Source organism: Balearica regulorum, chromosome 23, assembly GCF_011004875.1.
Source record: "Balearica regulorum gibbericeps isolate bBalReg1 chromosome 23, bBalReg1.pri, whole genome shotgun sequence".
Lineage (NCBI taxonomy): Eukaryota > Metazoa > Chordata > Aves > Gruiformes > Gruidae > Balearica > Balearica regulorum.
In genome coordinates this window covers 397629-419650 of record NC_046206.1, presented here as the reverse complement: position 1 = coordinate 419650, position 22022 = coordinate 397629, and the positions used below count along the sequence as shown (strand labels likewise).

Genomic DNA, 22022 nt, shown 5'->3' with positions numbered 1-22022 from the left:
CGGTCTTCCTGCTGGAAGTCAAAGTAGTCTTCTGTGTACTCTCAGAACTATTCTGTATCATATTGTAAAAGCAGTGGTTTAGGCATTGAAGATTATTTGGTGGTCCATCTGAAGGTAGTGTAGAGCATTCATATGTTTGCCTGGGGAAGGAGGTGCAGACACCTGTACCAGTTATTTTACATATTTCATTACTATATCCCAAGATCTTTTGATTATTTCAAGAAGTAGGGTCTCCTAGTGAATACGTACCTTAAACTTTTTGTGTGAATCCTGTACAGTGAGTAGCTTCAGTGCCTGCTTCTGTTTCCTTGCTTTCCCAAGAAGCTTTGGAGTATAATCAACAGGATTTTTGACATCAACTGTTGTTGTCCGTGTCCCGTCCCCCCCCATTTTTTCCACAGTGTTCTGGGTAGCACTGTTTGCCTCTCACGGTTACAACCATCAACCCCCACCCTGGCCAGCCCAGTGCTGTAGCTTGTAGTTATGCAAAGTGTCTCAAAGAGGAGCCGTGTTTGCCTTAGTCTGGAGATTGAATTCCCCACTTAAACCTCTAGGTGGTTCTTCTAGGTCACCGGGGAAGTAAGTATGTTGGCTGTGCTGCTTGAAAGATAAGCTTAGGCTCTTGCTTTCAAGGCTTTATCCTCCAGGTTTCTCATTGAATACCTCCTCCTTCCCTCTGAAAATTAGCAGTAGGAGACTTATTAATGAATCCCATTTGTATTATCCTTGAGTCTCTAGACTGGGTGATCTGAGATGCTAATAAAAATGCTTCTTGTAGCATTCCTAAGGCTCTGCAAATATTCCTCTGCCTAAGCACTCTCCCTCCTTTCGCTCTAGTCCTGATATTTTATCTACTTTGAGATAACTAGATCTTTCTTGTGCAAGAGATGTTAATAGCACTGAGAGAAAATGGACTCGAATGCATACTTTCTGGCAGGTGATGCTACATTCTGTTCTGTGGCCCTGTTCTGGATAATTATTAGGTTTAAAGAATAGAAGTGTTAGTTCATGTCTCAGCTTGATTAAGCTAAGGGTCAGGAGCCTGGATGTAGACAATGTTTTACCATCAGAAGAGAGGGCTCAAAATAAGGACAGGGAAGCAGTAGCAAAGTAATTAGTGAAATGAAAAGGGATGTAAAACGTGCAGTGTTTGATTAAGAATGTACAAGGGATAAAATACAAGGCAGGATACATACAAAATAGGAACAGCACACTTAGAAAAAGACAGGAAGAAACAAGGTTTACTTACTTTTCTTTTAAAAGAAAACATTTAAAAATAAATATATTTAAAATGACAGGAAAAAGCAGTGTCCTTATGTTTAAAATGTAAGCATAAGTATAAATAGTAAAAACAAAACAAACAATGTTCAGACTGTGACATTCACAAATCGTTTACTAAACATCACTTACGCTTTGTTATTACTCTGCATCCTTTCCTTGAGTATTTTCAGTATTGTGTCTGACTTCTGAGACCAATGGGCAGGAACCCTTTCTTGCATAGTCGCACCACTTAGCAAAGCCTGATGGTAAATAAGAAACATTGCTGTTTACATTTGTTGGCAAGCTCTTAAATATTATCTATGTGGCTATTTTAAGCTTTGTTTTGACAACACTGAAACTTCTGGGCTCTGTGATTTCAGTTAGTAAGGTACTTCATTAAATTGCTCTGGCACTGGAAGAGCGAATGAACGGTGTCCTTCCTGAGGCTGCATACTGAGGTGGAAAAGATCTTAAGGCATAGCACGTGAGTTCCTGTACTTGAAATAATCTGGTTGTAGTCTGCCTGGATCATTGTCATATTAGTTACTTGGATACTGTCAGATGTCCTGTTGAAGATAGGCAGCGTCCCTTGCAGGAAACCTTTTATGAACAGGGCTGTGGAAAAGATGGACTGAACTGTATGAATTGAGCAAAAGGGCGTCTTTTGGTGGTTGTAAAGAAGTTGTAGTGTTGATGCTAGAAACCTAAGGGAGAATCCCCAGGTTATGGGAGTTCTTGGTCACTCAGTTGGCATAAGAAACGTGTGTGCAAGGGCAAGACTCGAACTGGTTTCTCTCTCCTCCTGAGCTCTTGAAGTACGTATTGGAAGCCTTCAGAGATATTGGTGGAAATCTTAATTTTATCCAAGTGCTGTTCCTCTTTGAAATCAGGATAGCACAACTGTTCCTGTTGATGTGAGAAGCTGATCTTAAATTTATTTGCAGACCGTGAATCCTGGTTGGTGGTATCACAGGCAGTCATTTTACCAAGAGCTTGGGTGACTTCCCAAGATGAACCAGTAACCTGTGAAGACTTACATACTCTTTTATGGAATCCTGAGAGAGCTGTAGTGCTGGAAGGGGGTTGGAAAGCTTAGGTGGAACCTGAATTGACCTGAGCAAGCATTTCCCCAGTCTGGAGGAAAAGACCCGTCTTTTTAATAAAGCACTAGAGTGATCCGAGACAGGTACAGGATTCTGAGTCCACCACTCCCATAAACATACAAGCTTCAACCTGCAGGCCTACCTGAAGTATCTGATGGCTGCTTGAAAGTCTTTTCACCCTGTTATGGTAGTGGCTGTTAGTGTAGCTTATTGGCAGCACATCAGACGAGGTGTCTCCTCTCAGTACTCCTGTGGCACAAAGGCACCATTGCGTGCTTCTCTTGTGCCCAGCTGCAAAAGAAGATTCTGATGAGTAGGGACTGGGATGAAAGTTACCAGAAAAGTGTTGGGAAAAGGGGAAGAGAAGAGAATTGAAGGAGAGAAGCTATAATGAGTGAGGAGAAAAAGGAAATAGGAAAAAGCTGCAATGTAAGACATGAGAAAGTCAATAGGAAATGAGCGAGAGGGAGAGAAATGGGAGAGGTGGTGTCAGCTGCCAGATAGGAGGGAGGTTTCCTGTCTGCCAGCGTGTTCTGAAGGCACACGTCAGCCGTAAAGGACTAAGACCTGCTGGTGTAAGGCAAAACACCATGACAAGCCAGCGCTACAACTGTGGTGAGTTTTCTTTGGAGGACAGATGATGTGTTTGGTCTCTGGGAGTACCCATCTATTTCTTGAGGAGGCTGTGTGGATACTGTTTGGGACCAGAAAACTCTTTCAGGCGTTGTAATGCCTTCTACAATTTTGCTTTGGTTTGAGTGACAGCGAGTCCCATGTGACGGTATTTGAGCCATGATGATAATAATTCCTGTTCTTTTGTTAAGTGGCTTTCAGAGTTGGTGCTTGCAAGTAACAAAACAATGGGGTTTTCTGATCTGTGTCGATAGGATAGCTTTTTCTGCCTTCTGAAAAATTAGGATTATGTAATATCCCAAGTTAGGCATTGACTTCAGCCAAAAGTAAGCTGCTGGTCTCAGATCATTTCTGGTTTTAAGGGAGCGATTTTCCCCACTGGTGCAGACTGCTGTGTAGCAATCTAACCTGACTTAGGCGGCATCATAACAACTTTGAAAAAATATTCAGGGGGAACTGTAATAGAGCGAAGGGGACAAATTTATACTGTGTGAACTCCCTAAAGGTAAGGGTGGTGGAGAATGATGGTTTATCAGAAATACTTCTGTGTCAAGGATAAAAGTTCTTAGCTTAGAGATCTCATAATGATGAACTGCAGCTCTCAAGTTTGCAATTTGTTCTTGCTGTCTGTTGAGAGACACAAAATGATAGGTTGTGGTTTGCCCTGCGTAGTCCCTGCGGTTTCAGTTGCGGAAGTGGTTCATGTGGGTGCAGATCTGATCTTAGCAAACCAACAAGCTCAATCATTTTGGCTGGTGAAGGTGGTATGGGGATACTGGAGAGAGTGCCGTTCGCAATTGTTGTGGGATTTTCTTTGTTGTAAGGATGCGTCAAAGTCCGTAGGGCACTGGTAAAATGAATTCCTTTGTTGCAGACTTCTCTACCCTTGAGTTATAATAGAACCTTCAGCGATAGAAGAAAATACCTTGTAATGGTTCGGATACGGGTACATGATCTAAAAGAATTTTGTGTCTGATTTAGTTGCTTCAGTGGCGGGTGCCTTGGTGTATAAGTTTGATAATACTTAACGGCTGGTAAGCGGAATGTTGCCAAGCACTGCAGCCCTTGGACTAGCATTGAAAGCCCCAAGTTTTACACTCAGATATATCGGGTCTATGAAGTTACGTAAAATGTTAAGCCCACTCACATTATGGAAATTCTTGTGAGAATAAAACCCTGTAATGCTGGGGCGGGGGGCGGGGAAAAAGGCAAGCATACTTCTCTGTTCTTCCAGTGTGGAAAGATGTAGGAATGCGGGTGATAGCTTTAAACGGTACAATGTTGTTTACTTTGGATATTAACCAGTGCAACTTCAGCTGTATGTAGTGCATAGCAGGCCTTGACCTCCTCTCCCTTTCCCTTTTAGTAGATGACTTACCAGGTTTTGCACTCTTCAGTGAGATATTAGCTGTGTTTTTTGGTGTCGGCACCTGTTCACCCGTGCCTTTGACTCGCCCTCGGTAGATGGGGTACCTGGCTGTGCTCTGGCCCTGGTAATCCACCTGCGCAGTCTCTGATTTAGGCCAGAAAAACACTTCTCTCCTGGTAGCGTGAAAAGAGCTTGCTGGGTTATGAGATGCAGTCGTGCTGCCTGGCGGGTGCCAGGCGAAGGGAAGAGTGGCTGTGTGCTGATCAGGACTTGTTTTGACAGTTAGCACCAGCCTTACTGGGGGAGGCTCTTTCTCTCAGCGGAGCTCCTGGGTCACGTGTAAAGCAGAAGCAGATAATTAAGCTTAGCTGGAAGGGGGAGAGGAAGTAGCCTTGCAACAGGTTTGAGTTTTGGGTAGCCTGCAAATCTAAATGCTCTTACTGGAATTCAGCCAGATGGAGAGAACCTGCCTCTTTCCCCCTTGTATTTCTTTTTTTTTTTTTTTTTTTTTTATCGTCATGGCTATGCGGCTGCTGGGAGGCAGCTTCACTGAGCCTGCTTGCTTACTGCAATGACAAAAACAACACAGTAGCTCAGAGAGTGCTAAAAATCTTGCTCCATCTGTTGCTAGTCATATATGGAGAAAATGGCTCCTTCAGATCTGTAACATGCTGCTTGGAATATTGATGGATTTTGATCAGTTGTTGGATCAGTAAATGGCTTCAGAAACTTGCTGAAGTTTACTCCACAAAAAATAAGTTGGTTCCTCTGCTTTTATTGGGAAGTAGGAACATATTTTCCCAAAAAAAAGTGTTCATTTAGAGTGCATGTAGGGATTTAGGGCTTTTATTCTTTTTTTTTTTTTTAAATGAAATTTATTTTAGATCAAAACTGCAATTGGCCCCAAAAGTGCATTTCAACAACTAGGTAAAGAGGGGGAAAAAAATAACGTACAAATAATGAGGTGGGGTTTGGGGTGGTTTTGTTGTTTGTTTGTTTTTAAAAAAAAAAAAAAAAAAGATTTGTAAGTGTTTGAGAGGACAGACACAAAGGGACCCTGGACACTTCAAACAAGGACCGTTCTGTTCAGCGGCCTTGTTTATTTAAATCCCAACATGAAATCTCTTCATCTTCTTCTCGAAGTTGTATTTGGATCCATTTGCTGTGCTAGTAAATTTGAAATACAATGATTAGCTGTATGGCGATGAGAAACCTACTCAAATATCTGGGACCCAAAAATGGAAAGCTTGTTTCCTGTGGGATTTTAAGAAACACTTTCTCAGCCGTGCTAAAGCTGGTAGCAATCCTGAAGGTGGTCGCATGCTCTGAGAATCCCTGAGCACCGCATCCTCCCTTTGTCTGTCACCTCGCCAGCTGTGCGCGCACTGGATGTAGATGTCGGGCTGTGTGAGTCTGGCGCAGCAATAACAGATCTGTGGGGCAGCCCTTTGTCAGTGACAAATACTTTGGCTGTCACCGTGGCCCCAGGGTCTGTTTCTCAAAGGTAGTCACCCCAATTCAGTTGCATGGTAATGGGCAGGAAGAAATGCCCAGTAGCGAATGAATTTTCTCTTGTAAGATTGTGAGCCACTGCCACTTCCCCCTCCTCGCCCTTTTCCGTCACGCGGAGGTGTTTGCTTTAGATTAAAGCACTTCTGTTGGCATCCTGGTGGTTTCCGTGTTGCCCTGGGTCTGATTACATATGTTCCATTTCAGAACCCTGGGCAGAAAATACCTCAGGAGAAACTGCCTTACTGTGGGCCATTCACAAATCTAAAGAAACCTATATTTCCCTTACTGATGTAATGTACTGAGTACTGATGTTTTGCTGGTGACCAGTGCTTAATTTTTATGTTTGCAAGTTTCTTGAATATGCGGCAACTTGAATCATCTCAGTTGCTTAAACTCAGCTGTTGGTTACGGTGATAACACAACATTTTGTTTAATCCCGTGAGGATGTTTGGCTGTGGACAACTGCTGGTGGGTAGTGAACGTGTTCAGTTAATACAGTACAGTGGAAATTGGAGAGGGAGGTCTGTATATTGGCATTTGGAGCATGCTTTGATACAACATTGAGGGAGTTGTGGTTTCTTGTGAGCACGGATGACTCAGATCTAGCTGATAAGAGCAACAGGTATATTAAAGTTTCTGCAGGTAAGCTGTGTGCGTGCTCTGCTTAAATGGAAATGGTAATACTAAATTTTGTATCTTTGACGAACAAATATAATCTGAAAAGTAGCTGCAATTACTGTGTTAAAATTTGCCCGGTTTTAGAGCTATTGTTCCTCCGGAGGCTAAAGCAGGAAGCGTCTCGAGAGGCTGCAGCAGTACTCAGCTTGTGAGCAAATATTAAAAAATTCAGATGAATCAGCTACCAGGCCCCACTAAAGTGCTGGCCTGCCTCTTTGAGGAAATGTGCCATCATAATTATACTGGTATAACTAGCTATGTGAACGCTCTTGCCTTGGAATTTCAAAGTAAGAGGCAGATGCGTTGTAGTTACGATGGTAAAACTTTCTGGGAAGATCGAAACCCTTCTTTTTCTCCCTGCCCATCTCCCGACCGCTTGCATGACTTCAGTGGTGTGCTGCAGGCATGGTAATTGCTGTGAAGGGGGAGATGGAGAGCCATGGAAAAGACTGTTGATTATGCATTGGCTTGAGGGCAAAGGAGAAATTGTCAATAGGACAGACCCTGAAATAAAATTAATTCTAGGGGAGGTAACTCAAGCTGGTGTGTGGCTCATAGACAATGTCTGGAAACACTGAGCTCTGAATATTGGTGGTTGTACGTTCCCTGTTGCACTGAAGCGATGAGAGAATGAAAGTACATCCTAGTGCATGAAAGAAATGGATCTCTGCATTTTCAGAGGCTGGGGCTATGAATACAGGTATTGCTACTGTGCATTTTGTTGTTTTTTCCTCCCTGCTTTTAGAATTTGGGAGTATAACGCTACATATGCGGAATACAGTAATGATAAAGCCAGTGCTCTCATGCTTATGGGGTCAACATTTTGATGCGGTTCATATCCTTTAATTGTTTTATATGTGTTGTACTGTAAAGCGGGGGCAGGATGAAGTCTACTCTGAGTTGAGAACGACCTGCAAAATCCTGTGGAAAGAATAAGTCAACCCTCCCGACCCCCCGGTTCTCGATACATAGTGAGCACTTGGTGGAATTTTCTTAGGCCTGAAAGTACTAATTGCTGAAAATTTCCACCTCTAGAGTGTACCGTAGCAAGGTGTTGAATGCTAAAACCGTGTTATTGGTCTTGGTTTTATATCTCTGAATTATGACACAATTTTAGCAACTGTGTTGAGCAGCTTGCTTTGAATGAAGTAGATTTTGTCTTAGAAAATGGAGAATCCCTGTTTTTATTTTGCTTTCTTTTCAGATTGTCAACTATACAATAATTACTTGTCTTTCTCTTTAGTTTAGTATGCTGTTTTGGCATTGATTCAAGTTTGAATTCAGTGGCTGGCATAAATATCATATTTTGGAGCTGTTTTGGGGGGCTTTTTTTTTGTTCATAGCAGGCTTACTGGAATCAGTCGAACTTAATTCAATGACAGGATAAGCAAAAATTTGTTTAGATAGGCTGTTCTGAAATGCTTGATGCCTTCTAAAATTGTTCATGGTAAAAGATTGAGGAAGGAAGCAGTGTGACCTTTTAAATGAAGCTCCATATATCCTATTTTCCTATGCCAGAAGTCAGCCCAGACAATGAGAGATTGAAAGAATTAGGGTTCTCTTTTATAAGGGATTTTTCACTTTTTGCTTTTACGGATAGGTTGTTGGTTTTTTTTTTATTGTGTCACAGATTTAGCAGACTTTACAGCCATCTTTTAATCAGTTTCCATATTTGTACCAGAACTTTCTTATTTTAATTACTGTCTGTAGAAAATTGTCCAGTAGCATGTTGCATGTCGCAGTAGAAAATGGTGGGTCCTTCTGTAATTTTTACTGTGGCTAGCAGATTCTTTACTTCAGTAATGTTTATTATTAATAGATGCTTGCAAGTAACAATTGTGCTTAAAGTTTTAATGACTTCAGTATTTTCTTTTTTTGAAGGTGATTGTTTTAAGCACTGCATTTTGCTTAGGGTTAATGCAGCCATGCATTAAAAACAGACAGATGTGGTTCAGTCTTGTAATGATTGACTCTGTAAAGTAGGTTGCTAGTCTAATCCTAACTTGTGCTGATACGTGCTTTTTAGTCAGCTGGCTGGAGCCTGGAAGGTGGGTTTTGTTCAGAGGAGAGCTAGAGGATTTGTATGATGAATCATTCAGTGAGGTGCATAATAAATTGGGTTGTATCTCAAGCAATAGCGAGCTGTTATATTTTCTTAGCCTCTACCTCTGCTTTTGTATTTTCCCACCCTGCTCAGTTTATCAATTTCTCTCATGTCTAAATCATCCTTGCTTTTTGCTTTGTGGGTAGTACTTCTCTGCAGCTTCTCCTACATTTGATTTGATCTCCCCGTGTTTCTTCCAGGCCAGTTTGTAATTTGAATTTTGCCTGGCATTAGAATGCTGCCCTGTGAGTTTCACATCGTCACCGCTGAAACTGTGTCCGCTAATGTACCTAGAAAGTTGGGAGGTATTTCTTAGGGGGAGTCTCATCTGGTACCTGGGATCCTAAAAGCATTTTGTTAACTCTCATGTATCAGAATGCTTTGAAACCTGAAAACTTGCAGGCCTTTTGGCTTAGCTGTGTGTGCATTGCTAGCACTCAGTTTAACTTTCCTTCCCAAATATGTTGTATATGCCAAGTATCTGTGACTCGTTTTCTGTACCTCACAGGGTGCCACACAAACTTCTCTTACTAATCTTTTAAAAGAGGAGTCATGGTACCGATTGAAGATAGAACAACTGAGTACTGGTCAGATAATCTGGATAGTATTTCTGCTTCAGCAATTGTTGATCTACTTTTTTACTGCAAAAAATAATTTCCTGTTTGTGTACCTCAGTTTCCTATTTTTCAAACTAAGTTCCAGTAAATTAAGGCATATTTCTAAGGAGCTGAAATAATGAATCGTTTGTGTATGTGAAGCAGTGGTTTTGTAGAACTGTTACTTTATCTGACATAAGGTCTCTTTAAATTGTCTACTCTGACTTGCAGAAATTCCTAAGAGGAAGTTTCTGTATCTTTAACTTCCACTGCCTATTATGTAATGCAGCATACTTCAGATACTCAGATGATAGATTAACTCTTTTGTTCATCAAGTTGTCTTTTTTTTTCCATAAAGCATGCCCGGAGTAGCCAAACAGAAGATTTCTGAGTCGTACGCTGCTTGTGAGTTGTTGATGTTTCAGGCCAATGAAAGTTTATGAAGGAACGCGACCTGTGCTGTGAAGGCAGAGAGGTGAACTTACCCACTCCGTGCGTGTCGAGCCTGCACGTCTCTGCACGTGGCGGAAGGGAATCCTCAGTAGATGATGGAACAAGTGTGTGGGCAGCAACTGCAGGCTGAGCAATGTTTGTGTCAGAAACTGTATGGAAGGATCCATATCAGTTCTGTCAAGACAGAAGGTCAAAGACCAAGATGTGTCCAAAGTAAAAATAAAATGAATGTGATGTGAAAAGAAGGCAGCATAAGCATAAAAGAAAAAAAAAACAACCCAGCTATAGTTTATAGTTCTCTCGGTGACGAGAAAGAAGTGCCACTGTGAATGAAGTACGAGAGTTCTGACCTTTTTCTTTTTATGGAAAAAACCCCCAACCCAAAACATTGACCATTCTGTACGAAAGTGAAGTTCGGTGTCTATAACGTCTTTGTGGCTTCTCAATGGGCATCTACTAAACAGTTGCCAGCTATTTTTGTACTTGAAAACACTCAGATGTTTCTCAGATTTGTCTAAAAGATGCAGGTCATCCATCCATCTAGTGGACTCTTGTTGCAGTATCTGGCTGAAATATGTCAGTTTTCTTGCGTATCTTCTTGTCTGTACTTTTATATTTACTCAAAAAAAAAAAACAAGCATAGTAGCTGTTTGCTAGTTCCTGTTTATTTAAGATGTGAAGGATGGATTTTGTTGCTTTGTGTAAAAGATAGGAGAAATGAACATCCTGAGCCCATCAAATGAAAGGGAGAGAATGAGGGTCAGTGCTCATAACATATGGCTTTCTAAAGTATTTAAATTCTCTGATGGGAGAGCTGGACAGCCCTTTTGCCTAGCATTTATGATTTTAGGGGCTAAGGAAGTGCATTGGCAAGCTTTTTGTATGTTGATGTGATATGTTACATTAGGGATCCATTGAGTAAAAATGCATGTATTCATCTATCTGATATCCTGATAGTGTCTGAACTAAATCCTTTTTCAAGAATAGATTTCTTCATCTGTGCCTCTCTGAACTTCCAAAAGAAATTGTAAGCAAGGTTTGGCCTCTTCAGCTAAGCTGCAAACAGGATGTTTAGCACTCGGTGTGTGTTATGGCTTTAGGTTTTGTTGTAGAAACTCAACTGGCAGTGGTAGCGATCAGATGCGGAGCTCTTCTTGCTGCTCCACGGATTTTTTTTTTTTCTGGGGTGTGGACTCTGTTCCTTGGGGAGCGCTTCACTTCCGCTGTACGGAGCTCTGGGAAGCTGTTCTTTTCCCATGCCTGACTCCTTATTGGGGTAAAGGTCTGTGAATTCTGCATAAATATTTACCATATCCCAGCCGAACCAGCTGAGAGCTGCTAATACTGTTATTGAACATGGAGAAGAGCTTTGCTTATGTTGCTTGCGGAGTGTGTGGTTTGTATATGGGCAAGAAGTGAAGCATTCCTTAATTAATAGAGAGTGTAAGGGAGGCAGCAGGGACCAAAATTGCGGTTACTTGACAAAGAATGATGGAACAAAGAGATTTGAAAATTCCGGAAAGTGAAACCTGAAATATACAGGCTTATAGTGTGATGTTTTAGAAGCACGTATTTAACTTGTCTTCCTGTTTTATTACGCTTTTTCTAAAAGGACAGAGAAATCTGGCTAAATGAGAAGTTACCTACTTATTCTTTTACCATCTTTCCTATGTTTTTAGGAGAGATTTCATTTTTTATTGAGGTGGAAAGTGGTATCTCTTTTCCATGTTTTCTTTACTTATCCTCCTTTCCTGCTGTTGTCCAGAACTGTAGAAATCCCTGTAGATTTAAAATAGTGATGCTACATTTACTGTCCTAGCCATATCTTAACTATCTCTAATTTCTTCTAAAATCCTGGTTGCAGCAGACTCTTTTGCTTTTTTGGTTAAAGATTGATTTATTTATTTTCCCCTCCAAATTGTTTTCTTCTTATGTCCTGTGACTGAGAGAGTACCGAGGGAAGGAAATCTGGGAAATCAGAGTAGGAAGCAAGATGTAAGCTTCCATTCCTGAATCTTTCTTGTTTTTACACTGTTTCCTGGCAGCTGCGTTGGTTTGCACTTGAAAGGAATGCATTGTGTTGCTTTTTCGAAAAGCTGGAGATATAATTGTACAGTATTTTTATTTATATTTTAAGCTTATTATGTGCATAAGGAAAAAACCTACAGTTAAGTTTTACAGGACTGGTTTGTGTAGTTCTGCAATGATCATACTGGATAATAATCCTGTTAAAAATCATTGTGAGTAAAGTAAGAGAACTTTGTCTCAAGCCGTGATGCATGCTACCTTTGTGATATTTTGAATCTGCACATAATATGCTTCAAAAGGTGGTTGGCGGTTCAGAAAGCAGTGTTCTTTCAGAAATTCAGTATTTGAGGAAAGAAGCAGTCTGCAGGGCTGGCCCTGTTTACTTACACCAGTCCCTTCTATATTGTTTTTGCAGTGTAAAAGAAACCTTAGAGCAAGATATGAACAAATTGAATGCTGGACTCAAGAGTTCATTCTTGTAATAGTGTTCCCAAAGTGCCGTTCCTTTGCCCTGTGCTTAAATCCTTTTTCTACTTGACGCTTTTCCCGATAGACTGAAATTTAATTTGCTTTCTTTGGAGTGTTTTTGACTTTGTTACAATGAAGAGAAGGCTGCAATATCTATTTCTGAAGTTTTTAAGATTGTTTTATGGTGCAAACGCGTTTCTTTTCCCAAGTGTTGATGCCAGTAAGAGAGTTTTTATGTTTAAGGGGGTTGAAAATGTCCCTTCTGAGGTAAAGGCGTAACATAGCCTTGAAGCGTATTCCTGTTGTATTCCTCCATTTGTTCCCTGACCTGAATGGTTTCAAATTAAATATTTTACGTGCAAATTTCAAAAAGCAAGCACTCTGCTCCGAGCAATTTGAGTTTTGCCAGGATATAATAAACAATACTCTACAGTCTTGTATATATTTGTTCTTATGATTGTAAAGCAACTTACAAATCTTAAACTTGTGGTATTTCTCTGCAGTAGGGTAATATGCAGTTTTATGGAAGGGTAGACTGAGGCACGCAGCTAGGGAACGTAGATTTGTGTGGAGAGGAGCAGGTCTGGTTCCGACCATCCGTTCCAAGATCTCCTTGTTGGAGTGTGGTGTTTGGACTGCTGCAGTCAGTAAAGGAGTACTCTGCACAATGAAAGAAACGGGAAACAACAGTGTTTTAAGCAAAATGTACTTTAGCAAAGGCATATTGGCCTGCTCATGTTGTTTTATCTGTTTCACTTAATGATGAGGAGCATTAAGGAGAAGAATTAGGAAATACTTGATTTTAAAATGTAATCCAGATTTAAAAATATCTCTGTTTTGACACCCTCTTTATGCCTCAGCAGTGGCTGTTTGGTGCACGTGATTCTCACTCAGGCATGAATAAACTGGATATGAAGCTCTGCTCTGGGATTTGCAACGACTTTTCCCTTGCTTCCTTACCTCTTCATGATTTCATGTTTGCTTAAAAAAATGTACTGTTCGGTGGGTTTTTTCCTCTTTTTTTTTTTTTTTTTTTTCTTTTTTTCCTTCCCCCCCGCCATGCTTCAGGTCATATACCAGGACTCTGAAACGAAGGGGTGCTACCCAGTGAGTATCTGAGCAGCTGGCTGTGTAGTAGGTTTTTTTGCTTTCATCTGGTTACCATTTTCTTTTTGAGAGCTGACATTTTCTTTTCTGATTTGTGAAATTCCTAGAAAATGAGGACCTGGGCAAATACTTCAAAATAAGGACCAATAAAATACAGCTTAGTACTATTTAGAAAATGATGATGCATGCCACTGGAAAAGATACAAGCATGGAAAATACAAGCTCTGGCTGGGAAATTATTGCATGCTTAGAACCATGGAGAAGATAGATGCAGGGGTGAGAGTTGATTTCTTTGGCTTCCTGTCTGCAGTGTAATTGTAGCCTTGATGCAGTTGTGGTTTGGAGATTATATTTGGTACCAGCATGTATTGGACTGGGCAGCACAGGAGTTGTGGTGAGTGTAGTCTAAAAAATTTGGTTATGAGAACTGAGGAAATGCAAAAGAAAGTAACTACTGTTAATATATTAAGTGGTTTGCTGCAGTTTCGTCTTTTCAGTAGGCCCCATGATTCTGGAAAAAAGTGGGATTTAATTAGGAATGGTAATGCAAATCACCAAAAAATATTTCAATTGAGTTAGATGATTTTATGGCAAAGGCTAAAATAGAGACCTTGCTTTCTCTCTCATCCTGCTGTATGTGGCAGCTTGGATGCTTGTTAATGGAGAGCCAGGCATCACAGTGCCTGGGGCATGGTTAGAGCCCTGGGAAGATTTACATTAATCAAACACAAACAGACAGTGTAGCGTGAAGAAATTTCTATCCCGCTAGCAGCGCTCACAAACTTAATTAGGTTATTGGGGCAGAAAAAGAAAACAGCCCCTTCACCCTCCAATCCTTCTTCCCCAGGGCTTGACCAGTCATATAAGCTATAAGAGCAGTAAGCTCATTGCCCCCCTGTTTTGACCTCCCAGTTTCTTTCCCTGGATGACAGAAAGAGGCATGCTTTCATTCTCGCCCTCTTTCCTGCCCTCTTCTCTTCTAAAACAATACAGAGGCTCTGTTTTTCTCAGACTGTGTGCTTTTCAGGTGCCATGGTGGTCGGGTGTTTTCAAAATGCCTGAAAACAAAATAAATTACATGGCACAGTGTGACTCTGTAAAAGGCTGAAAGTGGATTGAAGGAAAAATCTCGCTGCCCTCTGCCAAGCCTTTGTGTGCCTTATGTGATGCAGTTTCTTTGATCAGTGATCTGATTTAATGACACGTATGCACACGTACATATATGTGTATACAGACTTACACATGCATACGTACATACATATAAATACACACGGAACATACGTATTGATGTATTGCATATACATACCTACCTATATAGCGATACCCTGTTCTGTCCCTCAGGAGAGTTGGAAATGCTAAATTCTAAAATCCTGGCTCTCTCCTGCTGTCTCGTTGCATGCTGTCTCTGTGGGATGTCTGTGGATGCTGTTCTCTGCGTGTCCATTAGCAGTGCAGCGTTGGGCCACGGCTGATGGTGGTTGGGAGGAGGTGGGAGAGAAGAGGTGGAGTTTCTTCCCTTCCCTCAAACGGTCAGTGAAACAATCAGGCAGATGCCTCTCAAGGATATCGGATAAGCGTAGAAAAAACAGAAAGCTTGCGCTCCTTGGAGAGGACTTGGTCTCTGTGTACTCCCCCTGGAAATGGGCCTTTGGGATCTCCCTGTTCAGCTGACTTTGTCTTGTGAAACAGGTAATATCTGAGACTCTTTGTTCCTATTCTGTGATATGTGAATATACTGAAAGATGAGAAAATAGCTTCCTTGTATACAGAGGAGAGAGAAAGAATTTTTCCTTTAATATCTATTGGAAAAAGGGTGGGGGAGGGTGGGGGAGAGGTTTTTCTCTTGCAGGGTTTGGTTTTGTTTTTTTTCTCTCTTTTAATAACTGCTGCGTGAACCTTAGTTACTCTTGTATTTTCATTGTGGAAAATGGCCAATTAAATATGCTTGCTGTGAAACTCTGTGCCTCGGTGTCTCAGTTCAAGAACAAAGGTTTTGACAGCTAGGAAAGATGCCTTAGTTGTAGATGCTGGCAGCACTACCTTCTTTCTGTTTCCCAATGCTGAATTACATACAAGCATCTTAGCAGATCCTTCTCACCAGCTTTTGCAGTCTAAGTGAATGTGATTTTTGATAAGCTGATATTTTATGCATGTTGATGTCAAATTAGCTATCTGTGTTCCAGAAACGATCTTTGAGTGTTTTGGGTGGTCATTTTTTTTTTTCTGAATACAGTTTTCACTGATCTTTTCCCTTTTTTAAATTTCATTTTATTGTAAAGTGTTATAAAAATGAAGGAAATTGCATCAGTAGGAGATAGTCACAATGATGGTCTGGACAGTACTGTTGGTGCAGAATTGAGACAGCGTTAATACAGTGACAGCCATCAGAGCATTGAGAGACTCCTCTCCATTTGCAATAGTTTCTGCTAATGTAAGGGTATGAAGATTTGATGTCGATGTGAGATGCTAATCAGTGCTGGGGTTTTTGGTTTTTACATATGTACGTGTATATAAGTATATATGTAAAAAACTGCTTTGTTTTTGGGGTTTTGTTTGTTTGTTTTTTGAGTGGATATGATATAAAGTGGTTACTTCCCTTTGCGGACAGATGCTCATTTTCCAGGAAGGCAGCACCGTAGGGGGCTCTGACACGAAGAGGTAACTCTCTAAAATACTGAGCGACAATCTGCAAGTTATTGCAGGCTCTGCTCTCCCCCGGGTCAGCGAGAATTGGCAGTTCTCAGCATTGTGCCTGGAGGAGGAGGTACCAAGAACTGGTGTCAGTGAAGGGGGTGGGGAGACAACTTAGAGCTGGTATCGATATTTCTGATAGCTTGGTTATCGCTATACTGCTGCCACGTGTCTTGAGGAATTTTGCTGCCATCACCTCTTAGCAGCTCATAGGTTTCCTGAATAAATGTTTTTTACTTTTATTTAAGAGAGCCAAGAGGAAAATACTAATACAAACGTATTTGGAGGCCTATTAATAGCGATGTAGTTGACTCACATGTTCTCAGGATCTTGAGCCATTTTACAAGTACCATGGCTTTGCTACTGTTTTTTCCTCTTCCATTTTATAGTAGAAGAAACAGGGCTTGATATTCCTGTGGAATCCTAATCCTGTGTTCTGCTCCAGTCCTTTGCAGTTGGTCTTTCTGGATTTATCCTGTAATTTAGATGAAGGGGAAGATGAAATGTGAAGGAGCAAAGCATGCCATGAATGCCTGTGTAAATTTTTTCACTTCTCATGCAATGTATGCTATGCGCATCTTTTTGTCTTGTGTTTTGTAGGCGAGACCTGTATTTCAGGGGAGAAACAATAGGTTTACATATCACAGAAGTCTCTTTATATTTTTCTTAGGCCATGTAAATAACTAAGATAGCTTTAACTTTAGTGTAGTGTTGCTAATCTCTTTATGGTTCAGTTTATATCACATGTTTTCTGTTCTTGTAAATTCTGACACACTGAGATGTATGGTTGAGAATTTTTTCCACGGATACTTTTAAAATATGACCTAATGCTAGCATAGAAACTCTCTTGGGAGATGTTGAAGCGAGTAGGGTGAAATGTTCAACTTGTTGCATATTTCTAATTTAGTCTCAAATAATTCAGATTTCTGTTGCCTTTGGTGTTTGCATCTGCATGAGTAAAACCAGCAGAATTAGCTGGATTGGAAGCTATGAAGGACTGTGAGCTAATAATACGCTGTACAGGTTAACCAACAATGTGGTAATGATTTCTCTCTCGTCTCCGTGCTACAGCTTTCGTTTGTAAAATACTGTGTGGATCCAATTTTTCCCTGATGTAAACTAGGCCACTGGGAGCACTTTGCTTGTGGGTAGTTTAAGACATATTAGCTGTAAATTAGTTTATTGCAGCTGGCAAATATTTAGAAGCTTTGCAAAGATTGTAAGGATAGATGCTGTCTGCGCGTCCCCTGCAGAATGGTTGTAGTTTGACCAAAGGTTCGTGACTGGGCGGGAGAAGGAAAGGCAGGGCTGAAAATGCTTTTTGGTTGTGTCTGCTTAGTTTTGAACTGATAAATTCGTAGTTCTGATGAGCAGGCAGGCAAGTCTTGGGTTTGAAGTGTTGGCATTGCATTTCTAGACCACTAAATGCGTGTTAACCTTTAAAACAAGCTATCAAGAGAATTGAAGGAAAATTTAAATTAAGACAAGATGCTGTTCTTGGAGTTAAATAAGGTCAGCACAACTAAAATACTTATCATAGGAGTAACGTAGTGAAATTTTGGCATTGTACAGTAGGTCATACAAATTGATAATACCTTTTGAATACATAAATACATCGGTGAAGGTCTTGCCGAGCTACGTGTTTCTGCTAATGTTTTCAAATGGTAGGTAACATCTGTATCGAGGTAAATCTGCAGTGAGATACTAAGGCAGAACATGAGTTCATAATGCTGAAGAGCGGAACAACAACTTAGCCTTGTTAGTTCTTTAAGAAAGCTTTTGAAAGGCTTGTCGTAGGAATAGTAAGTATGTCTTAATGTGGCTACTTTCCTATCTAGCACCTGAGCTACATTTATTAGTTACAAGCTAGAGGTGTGCCAGGCGACTGTGCTGGCTTACTCACCAAATGTGAACTCCAGGCCAAATATTCAAATGCAGCTCTGAACCTTGTACATATATTTGCAAAACTTGAAGCTGGATAATTGGAGTTAGCGTTACGGTATTTTGAAAGCTACATTTCCAGTTGTATTACGTGCACTGTGTTTTTTTTCTCCTCCCTTTCTAATTGCTGTCTTTTGCCGTTTTTAAGAACGGTTTCCACACCAGTCTCATTGCTGGTTCATAACAACCACAGGCTAGGCATGGCATTAATAAGGAACTAGGCTGTGTGCCTAATGAGATGCAAAAACTGCTTGACGCGCTGGGGCAACACGAGTGATCTCCAAGCCCTTATGCGTGCGTCGGGTGAAAGCAAATCCCATGGCAGTTGATGGCTTTAGGTTTCTACGGCTGGTTTAGGAAAATAAAATTGTCTGGTGCAGCGCTCTTGTTCCTTTGTCTCTTGCTTTGATTTTTGTGTGCATCTAACTAGAAAGCTTTTCCAGACGCCGTGTAGGAGGAGTGGTGGTAAGGAGGCGGGAGTAGGGCTGCTTCCATTGAGCCAGTTCTGTACTGCAATTATTGGCAAGCAAAGCAAACATTTCATTTCCCCGTAATTAGCTCCAGTTTAGGGAGGCAGGTTAATTTTGACTGCCACGCCCTGTCTGTGCAAGAAACCTTGTTGCTTTATTTGATTCTTTCATAGAAGAGCAGTCTGTGGGCAAAGGGATTTAAAATGATTTTCAGAAATGGAAAGTGGAGAAAAGAATTAAAACATACGTGTTCCACACTTCCCCTCCCCCCCCCCAAAGAGCTGACGCTCAGGTTGCCAAGATGATATGAAAACGTGGAGAGAAAAAAGGCTATTTTGGAGCTCCTCTAGTATGGCCAAACCATGCATATTTCAGCTGCTTTACCTTGCTTCAGGGAAGTTTGAGCTCTCTATGCCTGGGAATATTTGTCTATAGCCTGCTTAAAAATAAATAAATAAGCAAGAAAACTGGGTCAAAACTTCTGAAATCACAAGGCTTGACCTTTCTCCTGTACCTGGTCAATTCTGTTAAGTGGGTCATGCAAGAAAAGCTTGCAGCAAACGAACAAATCGTGGACATTTCTTCTCTGCAGTGCGCTAGTTTTGCTTAAACTTTTGTTGTGATAACATTTGCTGAAGGTCTTTTTAGAAAAAAATACTTGGCCTTTTTCAGTATTTCTGGTGTTTAATTAATTTATTTTTTTTCCATTTCAAATATGTCAGTTTTTCTTTCCCAGAGGTGGGAACTGACGGATTTAGTAACTCATAACCAGTCAGGTTGGGAAACTAGTAGGCAGTCACCTGTGATTTGGCAACCTCTGTTCTTCATCAGCTTCTGAACAGAGTTTATTCCTGCTCTGAACTATATTCTGTGGGCAAACCACTTCCCTGTTGCTCGAATCTTGCTTTTAGGCCGAATCTAAAAGCAGTGACTTGGTTTATTTATGTTCTCTTTCACTGCCCCCCTCCCCAGTTGTAGTTTGTTTGTCTGCTTCCACCCTGTTGTAGAAATGTTCAACAATAGGTGTCCTTGTCTAAAAGGCTGTAACTTCAGGCCCTGTAGATGGAAAGCTGATGCTTCTGAGCCTTGGAAGTCAGTCAGGAGTGGAAGAACAGTATGGGCTGCTGAAAATGTCTCTGTCCCCTCCCCTTTGTAGAGTTTCTGCCGGGACTAAGAGTTCTTGCAGGGTCCTGGCTCCAGCAGCAGAGCAGCACAAAGGCCACATTGAGAATGGCTGCTGGGGAAGCCCTCCTTCCTTGCCTGCCCTGTAAATGCAGTTCTTTCTCCATGAAAAGCCCTGACATCAGCGCTTGGAAAAGTCCAAGTGCTTGTGTCATGGAAAATAGCTGAGGCACTTGCTTGGGCTGGGACTGAATGACTGAACTGTGGATGAAACTTCTCTAGAGATGCTTTTCTTCTACCCTTCCCAAGTGTTGCTGTTCATAGAGAAATATAAACCCTTCCTATTTGAAAGTTTTACAGTGACGGAGTGCTAAGGAAAGAACTGTAGTTGGCTATAGTATATTCGAAATACCCTGCTTGTCATTTTTCTTTTTTATTTATTTTTATTTTCTCTGACACAGTTGCAAGCTCCTTTTAGAGCTGGTCATATCTATATGCAAAGGAGTATTTCCCAGTGGAAGTAATGTTCATTTGGATGGACATACTACCTGTTTTGTTAGCAAAGTCAATGTACCTCCTTGTGTGGAGTCAAAATCTCCATGTTCTTGCAATCTCTTTTATGAAGAAGACTTATCTTTGCGTTCATTCTTTCTCATCTTTTAAGATTGATTTTTTTTTTCTTGCTCCCTTCTCATGCTGCCACCATCTCTTCACCCCTCTTGACACAACCCTCACCCAGAATAAATCTCTGGTTAACTGCAAGAATGAAAGATTTATCTACATCTACCTATATATATATTTATTTTTTTTTAAAGCTCGGAAAATAATCAGCTCTGTGATGGAAGGGTGCTCTCACTAGAACCAGTGGAATGCTCTTACCCTGTAGAAATACCTTCCTCTTGGGGTACTGACCTCTTCTTAAAGACCATCAGAAACCTGCTAGCTTTCCAGACTTGCGAAAAGGCGTAATTTTTCTCCTTGTTTTTTATCAAATTTATCTTAACCTAGTTTGTATTAAGTGCTTAACTCAGCACTTCTGGTTGCTGTGGTGCTGATCCCTTGCATCGAGCCTTATACCGATCCATCAAGAAGTGTGTTGGTGGGCTGCGTTGGCTACTCTGCATGTCTAACCTAAAAGGAAAATTGAATGGCAAATTCTAGTTATGGATAGAAACATTGGTGGGCCAGAAAAATAATATAACGTTGACTGAGCTGGAGGTGTTCCAATGCTGAAGTTGCTGGGAATGTTTAGAAGATGGAGAACTGTGTGGAGTTGACACAAGAGGATATTAGCTATGTGGGCTCTCTAGTCACTTCGCTTCTCATGTTCCTTCTGAGAAGGCAGAGACTAGGCCTGTTCACAAAGCTGCCAGTAATCTAAAGCTAATAATGCCACGAACGATTCTTCCATGAGTCATTGCGTCAGCTGTGGTTGCTGCCTTGGACTCCTACAAAAATAACATGGAAACTTTTATTGCCTAGCTCGGTTTCGCCTCCTTGTGCACTTGCTGCAAGTTCATAAGATCTGTCCGTAGGCTCTGACAGCTCCCAGGAATCCACACCGTTTGGGTCCCTTCCTCAGCCTGGCTATTGCTCTGCAGCTTGTGTTGACAATCTGTTGTCAGCAGTGTGCGGCGGGGTTTTTTTGAGGAAGAAGACTCTGTGGTTTTCTGAGCTTATGTACTTTGATATGGGGAAAGATGACAGTGCATAAAACTGCTGTTTAAGTGGGTTAATACTAGGGTAAATAGACTTGATGTGTCAAATCAGTGTTGTCCGCAGAATAGCTGATGCGGTTACAGCTGTAGTTTGTGGGCAGTACGGTGAAATGGCAGACTTCTGTCTGCGTTTTTTCTTGGTTGCTAATAGTTGCCCGCTTGCTGCATCTGTGTTTCTCTCTATCTGCCTGTCATTTGCTATCTCATCAGTTCCTTTTACTCACCCGCTGTCCTATACAGAACACGTCTACCCCTTTTTGTTGTGACAGAAGACCGCCTTTAGCTCTATATTAGGGTCACATTGGTACTGCTTTTGTTCAGGTCATGTCAGCACTCTCCCGTAATGCCTTTCTCAGGGCTTTTAAGCCCAGCAAAAAAACTGCCCTGGTGGATATGTACATCTGCAAACCGGGAAAATAAACAGACTTTTTGGTTTTTTGTTTCTTCCCATCTCTTGCAAGTTGAAATTCTGGGAAATATCTGCAGAATGGCATTTAAGACATCCATGCATACTGTGTTTTCAAGGCACTTTCTTAAACCTACTAGATTTAGACAGAAAACGTAGCCTTTTTTCTGACTACTGTCGGTGCAGGTCCAGTCACGGTGTTGAAAATGAAGGTTAATAGGTACTGAAGGAGCTGTATGCACTAGAAATAGCCATGAAATTGTTCAGTGATTTTTAACTGTCACCCAAGAGCAGATTTCAGTTCTTCCAGTTAGAAGGTCCGATTGGGATGTGAATGAGCAAGAGGAGAGTACAATCCAGTCA

At 41.1% G+C, this 22022-nt stretch overlaps 1 protein-coding gene across 6 annotated transcripts in view; it reads left to right on the top strand.

Annotated features, from left to right (window-relative positions):
- The window catches only part of ARHGEF12 (Rho guanine nucleotide exchange factor 12), a 76972-nt gene that overhangs the window by 5842 nt on the left and 49108 nt on the right, over window positions 1–22022 (top strand). Inside the window, exon 1 of one of the 6 annotated variants that reach the window (XM_075774653.1) lies at window positions 14899–15000. The exons of the other annotated variants lie outside the window; for them this stretch is intronic. The gene's annotated coding sequence lies outside the window, so the exon portion shown is untranslated. Of the gene's footprint in view, window positions 1–14898; window positions 15001–22022 lie in introns of those variants that run through there. 6 annotated transcript variants of the gene reach the window in all.